Source organism: Lepisosteus platostomus, chromosome 4 (genome assembly GCF_059453375.1).
Source record: "Lepisosteus platostomus isolate fLepPlt1 chromosome 4, fLepPlt1.hap1, whole genome shotgun sequence".
NCBI lineage: Eukaryota > Metazoa > Chordata > Actinopteri > Semionotiformes > Lepisosteidae > Lepisosteus > Lepisosteus platostomus.
Window position 1 is genome coordinate 65,611,727 of NC_142614.1, and position 7,722 is coordinate 65,619,448.

General features: G+C 38.7%; 1 protein-coding gene across 1 annotated transcript in view; it reads right to left on the reverse strand.

The window, feature by feature from the left end:
• The window catches only part of LOC148673630 (MOB kinase activator 3B), a 50,541-nt gene extending 43,337 nt beyond the window's left edge, over positions 1 to 7,204 (reverse strand). The window contains exon 1 of the mRNA XM_088630318.1: positions 7,010 to 7,204. The gene's annotated coding sequence lies outside the window, so the exon portion shown is untranslated. The remainder of the gene's footprint in view (positions 1 to 7,009) is intronic.
• Between the last annotated feature and the right edge of the window lie 518 nt (positions 7,205 to 7,722).

The window sequence follows — 7,722 nt, forward strand, 5'->3', positions numbered from 1 at the left end:
CACCTGAGACTGGGGGGGCTAGTTTCAAGAGTATCCCAGCCTCAAAAGCCATCAAGTCGTCTGGTGAGTCACATCAGCCCTGAGATGTGAGTATTCTTCCTCACCTCTTCCTCACAATTCCTATTACACTTGTGTCATAGCAACACTACAAGGGATGATAAAAATAATCAGCCTACATATTCAAAATGTACTATACAGTACATGTACGATACCTCCCCAGTAATAACATATTTCAATGCACCCCCCAAATCCATACCTCCACAATCTATGGTAATGAACAGTGTAGAGAAAATTGTGAACTATGTTAAGTTGACTGAATGCCTGTCCACATCGGGTCTCTCGCCAAATTAAAAATCCCACTCTATTTAAGAAAACAAGAACATAACAGCTCTCCCTAGGGAATAAAGACCCGCTAATCTAAAATGAATTATCATTAGGAAAGCCCTTTAAATTTTTTTGCAGACAGCTGAGCCACATCAATATATTGTATAACATACTTTTGAGGTTGGAAGTTCTTTAAACAACTTTTTTTCAGGGCTAGTCTTACCGATGAGCTCGTGCGATTATTTTGCTTTGGTGTCATAACGATGCTTCTATGGACAAAAAATTACCATTGCTCAGCCAAGCAAGAACAAAAGTGAGGAATGAATAAAGAGGAAATGATCTCTCTGGCCTCAGGCATCAGTGCTATAAAGTATTACAGGCACCTCGGCTGTCCACCCAACCACAAATGGGTTATGGCATGCAGAGCTACAGGACAGTATGAGGCTCCACTGCCTCAAACTAATGAGACATAGTCTCCTTAAGAGACAGCTTTGCAGGTCAATACCCTCGTAGCAAACAGCTATACCTTAAATGCACATTACTTCTGAATTCAAACCTGTCATTTTACAACATACATTATAGGGATTATAGGGATATTAGTACCTGTTTATTTGTGCAGCCACAGTACCTGCTTAATCTGTTTCATAATAGACTGTAAAATTCAAATAAGTGTTTTTCTTTGAGTAAATCTCTTAAATGATTAAATTGAAAATTTACAGCTGAGGTAATCTTCTTCCCAGAAGATGTTAAAGAAAAAACAGATGATGGCTTAAGTTTAATTAAATTTTTCAGTTTAAAAAAAAAAACTGAGGCAAATGTCAAACAAATAAGTCTAAATTTTCTATAGCCAAACTATGAGTTCACTTTAAGATCAATTGAGGCCTGTGTAAACTGTAAATTAAAACATGCTTGTCCTTCAGCCATTCAGCACAGCACTATGTGTGTAATTATACACATTCATTCAGATGCCCACTATTTCACACATATATATATATTTAAATTAACTTCAAATATATTTATTCAAATCTGGAAAATGGTTAATGAGGGGTATGACATTTCTATGTGATCAGGATAATTTACTGTATATAGGATTGCAGCCTGGCATTACAGGGACAGTACTTTACAAAAGTGAAAATAAGGCATACTGAAGAACAAGTCATTACCTTTAATTACAAATATTAATATTAGTGACAAATACTACAAGCAGCCAGTGTAATACTTTGAATTGGGATTGTGGTAATTCTATTTTCTAGACAGGCTGATGATTTTTTGGTGTGCCCATCCAATTTTGAATCACCAATTGTATGATTTTTCACCTCTCTGCTCATAGGTACAGACCCTGAGACCACACACGGGAGAATGAGGGAATGCAGGCCTCAGACCCGCCCACCTCTCAGCCACTCATCTCTTGACACATCACGGGTACCATGCCCTGATTGGAGGAGAGGCATGCCTGTAAGAGCCTGGGAGGCTACAGTGGTCACTGTGTGGTAGAAAGAGTTCGGAGTGCCTAACTCCACTCCAAAACTTGGCAGCGCTAAGCCGATAATGCCAATTATGTGCCAAAGCTGGAGGAATTCAAGTCGCAGCTACCTGTGGCCATGATCCAAATTCAAACCCTTGATTACAGAACTCTGGGACCCCAGCTTTTTCCAATCAATGTTCCTAAGTTCCAATGTTCCAATGTTCCGGACAACACACAGGAAAAACTGGGCCAACACAACTCTTACTTTTTCGTTTCCTAAAATTAGAACATTCTCTGCAGACCAAATAAAATAAGAAATTGCAGAAGATTTCATTCTAATTCCACAAACTAATGCCACAAGCACAAAACACAGCTTTGATAAGAAAGACATAGTGTTTGGATCACTTGACAAAGAGAGCATCTACATGTTACTGCTATTATTTTCAAACTTGACAATTTTAGGCAAAGGCTGAACAGAAGAACTACTGAATCTTCAGAATATGAACCTCTATCTTAAGAAATTGTATAACAGTCCAAATTGATATCCTGCAACACCATCTCTTTATACTGTATGTCTTACGCACCAAGCTTCTGCACAATAAAGGGGGAATTATAATCCTCCCAGTTGAACAGAGTAAAATGTCGCTTATGAGCCCCTCTGTAGTTAAGTCTGTTCAAACACAGAGAAAAAAACATTGATATCTCGTCCTGGAACACACACTTAAAGAAAACAATGAGCTCCTGTGAACACAGACATTCACAAACACAAGCATGTACATATTCACGTACAGTACACATCTGTCCCACAATGCAAGACTGCACCCTGGATGGCACAGCAGTTTTTTACAGTGCACACATGCATAGACGAAACATAAAGGGAAATTTCGAGACAACGTTTAACCTAGAAAGCATGTCTTTGGAATGTAGGAGGATAACTGGAGCACCTGGAGGAAACCTCTTTAGACAGGAAAGGAATACCTAATTCTACACAAAAGGCACCACAGTCTGGAATCAAACCTGGAACCGAAGATCTGTGAAGCAGCAGTGCTATCTGCCTCCCTACCATGAAACCTCACTGACAAATCTAGCAGACAGCAATCAATTGTTCTTTGCCAATCCTGCTTTTAATGCACTAATTAAAGATTTCATGTCAGTAGCAGTAAATTTCCCAAACTGAACAGCTGAGTAACTAAGAAACCCATTAACACTTCCTGACACCTCATCAACACAAAACTCCTGACATGCAAGCATGAAGACAAAAGGGGAACATCTTTTGAAAGCCAGAAATACAGAAAGAAATATATAGGCCTTTGAATATATATATAAAAAAAACATCTTTGGCACTGGACTGTTTGTGGTTACTAATTAAAAATGATAATTTTCTTATAATGCCTTTCAGTCCACCTTTACCCAATGCAAGAATTTGTACAGGACAGGAACATTACCAGATGCTTTTTCTCTTCACATGTTTCTGCTTCAGAATGGAAAACAGTGACCAGTGACAATGTTTCTCTTCATAACACTCCATAAACAGCAAGAAAAGGCACCTAGACAGCATACAAAACTGTGATTTTGTCAAAACTGTCACCGAAACTATAGATTCCAATAAGAAGACAGGAAATTAAAACATTACTGAGGATTATTTTGAATGTGCCCTATATTACAATATTGGGATTGGTCTCTAATACTACAGATGATATCGTAACCACAGGGTAGGATCATACAGGATTTGTTGTACACTAGCAATCATTTGCACTGAATATCCTAAACATTAGCAACATGCTGAGTGATGACCAAAGTCTGGCTTAAAACCTTTTACAAAGCATTCCGTCTGTTCATAAAATGATCAGTAGATTATAGTTTTAGTGTGTTTATATAACATTTCTAATTTAGGATTTATAAAGCACAGCGATAACAACACAAACTTTTTAAATGAGAATGGATTCTTTTGTGTTTTTAAATCTTATGTCCACAAACCACTAAGGTCTCTTAAGGAGATTAACAGTAGTTTATTGTGTGATGCAATTTCTGATTATCTCTTGCACATGCTATAGCAAGGATCACACAGCTAATTTCAAAGTAGCCCACAATGGCCATGTTTTACAATGTGTAACAGACAGGATATGTTTGTTAACATTCATTCTTGTGTGGTCAGCAAACTAATCAAATCTGCAGATGATACTAGACGGTTGCGGGGGGAAGGTCAAACACAGGAACAGCACCCGGGGAGCTACAAATATACTTAGCCAATACCAATGATGGGCTGTCAGGTGGGAAATAAAATTCAACATTTTGGGGAGCACAAAGTGGTCCCCACTGAAATGAGAAACTACATTATGCAAGTCACACGAGGTACTTCTGCGCTGGAGAACTTTACACACACAAAAGAAATCTGGGCATTTAAGCTGATTATTCTATATCCTCATGCAGACAGATGTGGGAAAGCAATTAAAAAGCAAAAGAAAATGCTTAGGTATATAGCACAAAGGGTGGAATTCGAATCCAAGGAAGTTAGGCTTGAGAAGTACAGTTCACTAATAACTTCAATCCCAAATGACTTGGACTTGGGAGGCTTGGGTATATGATGCCACAACAACACCAGTGACCTAAGGAGCACAAGTGAGCTGAGCTGAGTCAGCTGGTGCTGCAGTAACTCTCCACAGTGGTAATAATAATAATAATAATAATAATAATAATAATAATAATAATAATAATAATTGCTTACACTTATATAGCGCTTTTCTTGACACTCCACTCAAAGCGCTTTACAGTGGTACCTTACTCCCACACATTGGAGGAAAGTGTCCCTTTCCCCCAGCTTTTACAAAGCTTTCTGCCTGCCCTCCAGCTGTCAAGAGAGGCTGTCCAAGAGGCAAGAAACAAGTAAATAGGAGCAGATTCAGAAATCAGCTCAGTCATGCTGTTTATTAATCATGCTGTCCCATAGAGTAAAAAAAAAGTGCTGTGAATGGTAACAGGTGAAAATGATAACTGGGCAGCTGATATCTCCCACAGGTGGGAACCTTGAATGAATCAGCCCCTTGTTTGATCTGATCTAGAAGACTGAGGCTGAGGAGTATATTTCTGCTTTTGTCTGGATAGGCACTGCTCTATTAACGTTTCTCCCTATCCAGCTGAAATTGTGGGGGTACACCTTCATCAAAATAAAGTTTTTTTTTCTTCTGTCTTGGAATTGCGCCTGCATGACACATCCTGCTGTAATGCACTTGCCCTTTCAAAAGCAGCAATTCATACTTCTACGAAACCTACTGTCCATAAAATTCAGCAGGGAAAAATATTTCCAGAAACATCGCTTCCTGAGGTCTCTGGAAACACAGACACCTGTTTCCTGACCTAGACCAGCTGACGATTAAAACACTCCTATTTCAAAACATTTTTATTTTTACTGACTAGTAATGACTTTCAAAGCCAGCCTCACAAAATGTTCTTTAGTACAGCTTATGTGATAATGTAATTATACACTGTAAATCACACACTGAGCGACTGGACAATAAGTACAAATATCAGAATATCCTCAATATCTATCATAAATAATATCCTGGACAGTAAAGTAGAAAACTTCCTTTTGATAAAGAATGAGAAACGTTAAGGGACCAACTGCTAGCTCGCCAGAAGCAATGACAATGTAATTAAAAACAGAATTATTCTTCCGTGTCATGGGTTTACCATTAAATGTTCACACGCAGTAAACAATTCACCATCATCTTAAAATTACATAAAGGTTTCGGTTGAGTTGTTAAGAGTCACACATGACATGATACGTACTGTAGCCAGCACCACTAGAAAACAATAAGTTCTTGAGATGTGTTTTGTGCACAAGAAATAACCATGTTGTTCATTGCTTAATGATAGCAGTAGTACAGTATATTCCTTCTGATGTCATTAGAATTGCACATTATGCCGAGAGCTACTCTTGGAAAAGAAACCACCAGCTTCAGTCCATCAGTTTTATCTTTTGCTTTTACGGGAAACTAAAAGGCACTAGCAGGAAAGAACATCTGATCTGACAAGCGCTGTTAAAAGTACCGTCATGTGCAAAGGATATGTTAAATAAGCACAAATGATGGGCAGGATTCCCAGATTACATGATCGGTAATTTCCGAAGTCAACATCTAGCTGTGTGCTTATCAATCCATATTTAATTATGTTTCTCATCTGAGCCAATCAGAAACATGAAAACGTAACTTCGTTTAGAACGTACACTGATTAATAAAAACACTTCAGGACTTTATTGTATCTAAAAAAATCCTTTCTCCATGATACCGTTTTCGAAGTTTTAAAACATTTCAAAAAGCGATTATCAATGTAAGTATCAATTCATCCGAGACTCAAGACTGCTGTTCCGTTTTGTTTTTAACGCCTTGTAAAGCAGCAGAAAACAAATGAGACTATAAAAAGTCTGTGTTTTCTTCTAAAAAAGTCAGGACTTAGTTGCGGACATACTGGAAACCCCTTTAATATCAAAAGGGAAAACAGAAAGCAACGATTTTTGGCAATTAAAATCCATTGCCCACCAGTTGTTTCGTAATCCTGGTGTGCACGCAGTCTTTCTTGGTCTGTGCCATTGGCCTGGAATCAGTTTGCTTAAACTTTCATTCCTCTGTGGCGACAGCTATTATTTAGATCTACTGAAGAGCTTTATAAGGAAAAAACGATCACTTGTGTGAATAATCCCTAACAACAAACTATAGTCCAATTATGAATTTTCAGTTTGTGAACGGTGTCTAACCGAGGTGCCCAGTGTTATTTAACAAGTACGTAGTTCCAAACAGAACTGGACATTTACTTAGTTTCAAAATCGCTCTGAAGGTTTTACACCTGAGACTTAAAAAAATAACTACTAAAATGAAAGTACCACATAAAAGCCCAGTTAATTCCCGACATACTAAACCGACAAACCACGCCGAGGATCACAACAATATACTGTATCTGCCAATAAAACCTATAAAAGTAGTGTCGTTACGTATTTCGAAACGTTTTCGTTTAAAAAAGGCAATGTAAAATGTCATCTTAAACCCTTTCTGAAGCTCACTGTCACGGAGTAATCATTGTGTAACAAAGCTTGCACCATGAACATGTAACGAAGTTCATCTGTAGTTGTCAAAGCATTCACGAGCAGGACACGGAAAAAACTCCAGCGGTTTTTTAAAGTAAAAACCCTCACGAAAAGATCACTTCCTACAGTAAATCCCTACTCACCAGCAGAATCACGGACACGTCGCCGGCAAATGATTTCCCCGCAAAGGCAGCCACAGTATTTCTCGCAAGCATGAAGTTCCCGCTCAGAGACCCTCCGCAGCCCAGCTCGCAGCGAAATGCAACTTAGAATCGGCTTCCACAAAAACCCAGCAGGAAAAATTACACCCGCCTTTGCGTGGGACAGCACAGTGGAAAGAGTAGGAAACGGTAGCGGTAACGATGACTCAAGTGACATCTGCTGAATCCACACGGAGTTGCAGCCGTGCCAGGGTTTCATCCAACAGGGCCAAACATTTTTCGGATTGTTATTTTGGGACATATCATCGTACATGTGTGAAGTATTCTGATATTTAAGTATTGAAACATGGACCATTATAAGGGATAAGGTGTGATTTGCAAAGGTTAACAGATTTTGAGGCGCCGGAACGTGCTGCTGCCCCTCCGTTGAAGCATAGTTTTAGGAGGCCACGGGAACCAAGGTAATATGTCGTAAAGTTTCTTGAATATACGTAACTACGTAGCAATTCTTTGAAACAGAAAAGTATCAGGACATTCAGTAGTGATGCCAGGACAGTTGCTACAGTATATGTTCACATTTAGTTTAACACCAAGGCATCTAAGCTATACTGTATAAATACTGTAGCCTCTTGAGTTCATTCACAGAAGCACCAGCAATTTGCAATGATCAGTTCTGAACAGCACAAGAGAACCAA